We start from the raw sequence: 1,453 nt of genomic DNA on the forward strand, positions 1-1,453 counted from the left end.
ATTACGTACAACTCATGACGCAAGAGCAGAAGGAGTTTTATCAGACAATATTGTCTGTGAGTCACTGTCAGACCTATGTGTGGCCCCCATGGGCCAGTCAAGCTGTCTAAGGTATGGAAACATCAGTGACAGAGGACATTGTTGCTCTTTACATGTACTCTTCATTCTTCTGATATTGGGTATGTTAACTCTAATTTAGGTGGCACAAAGAAAAGAACTTTCGCATAAGCAGTACCACTAGCCACACAATACTCCATGCCCGACGGAGCCCTGAGGAGGTTGCCAGGGCCATCCTGAACTCAAGGCCATTTTCTACAGAGGCCACGGCCTATGGTGTGTATAAAGTACAAGGTTTTCTAGTGGAATACACAGCACTTAAAAACAATCACAGAACAGAAACCATGTACATGTAGTTGCAAATGGTTGTCGACCTCTTTCATTCTTGTTTTAGTGATGTGTATTCTAATTGTACAATGCCAAGTTTAAAGCTATTTTTTTTATTTCTTCAACAACAGGACTCCGTACAGAACCCCTGGCTCGAATGGAGTTTGAGCGTCAACTAGGTGTTGAAGTTGTGGAGGTGAGATCAAACTTTAGTCTGGTGTTCAGTGCTCTACAATGAACACTTGAGAGAGACAAAACCTTCAAAGCCAAAAAAAAAAAAACTAAAGCACTACCCTTTGGGCGGCATAAACTTCAACATGGGGACAGATGTTTTAATATGATGAAACTTGCACTAAACTGTGGAGGGGATACTGTACAGACTAGCATTATTGGTCATTATGGATGCCTGTGACAAGCTACGACAATCACTGAGTGCTTGTAGTGCCTGGCAGTGAGGTAATTGTAACTTTTTCAGATGGGTTTGCTCATACACCCGGATCAGCCTTGGCTGTGTGGCAGCCCTGATGGCATGTTCTGCCTGTCTGGGGAAACATGCCTTTTGGAAATCAAGTGTCCCCACAAGTGTAAAGAAGCAGACATGTTCGACAGCTCGGGAGAGAGCATCCTAGACTACATCCAGGGAACAGGCAGCAACCGAAGACTGAAGACAACGCACAGATATTTCACTCAAGTACAGATATTACTGTACTTGTTGAATGTACAAAAGTGCTACTTTTTTGTATATTCCAGCAGGCAAAATGTCATTATTGAAGTCAGTAGGGATGATACCTTCTTTACGAGAGCATCCCAGCCCTTGAAAGATTTTATTTTACTTACCTTCTGCCTGCTGCAGCTGCAGCGAAATAAAGCATGTGCTCACTGAGATTTGTTTGTACTACTATACTTCGTGCGCAAAACACAATGAAAAAAAAAAGCATTTCACATTTCTCACTTTTATTGCACAACCGAAGAAAATGCCTATATCCTAAAGGTACATAGTGGTATGGTATTGACAATCTTAGAAAAAAAAATTAAGAGTTAACATGTCATTTGTTCACTAGTTCTGCTG

General features: G+C 41.6%; 1 long non-coding RNA gene across 1 annotated transcript; it reads left to right on the top strand.

Moving 5' to 3' along the window:
• The first annotated feature begins 218 nt into the window (after window positions 1-218).
• LOC125947087 (uncharacterized) lies at window positions 219-1,155 on the top strand. The gene is made up of 3 exons (XR_007468126.1): window positions 219-333; window positions 516-580; window positions 860-1,155. It is a non-coding gene; the product is annotated as an uncharacterized LOC125947087 (long non-coding RNA).
• Window positions 1,156-1,453: the final 298 nt, after the last annotated feature.

Source organism: Dermacentor silvarum, chromosome 7 (assembly GCF_013339745.2).
Source record: "Dermacentor silvarum isolate Dsil-2018 chromosome 7, BIME_Dsil_1.4, whole genome shotgun sequence".
Classification (NCBI taxonomy): Eukaryota; Metazoa; Arthropoda; class Arachnida; order Ixodida; family Ixodidae; genus Dermacentor; species Dermacentor silvarum.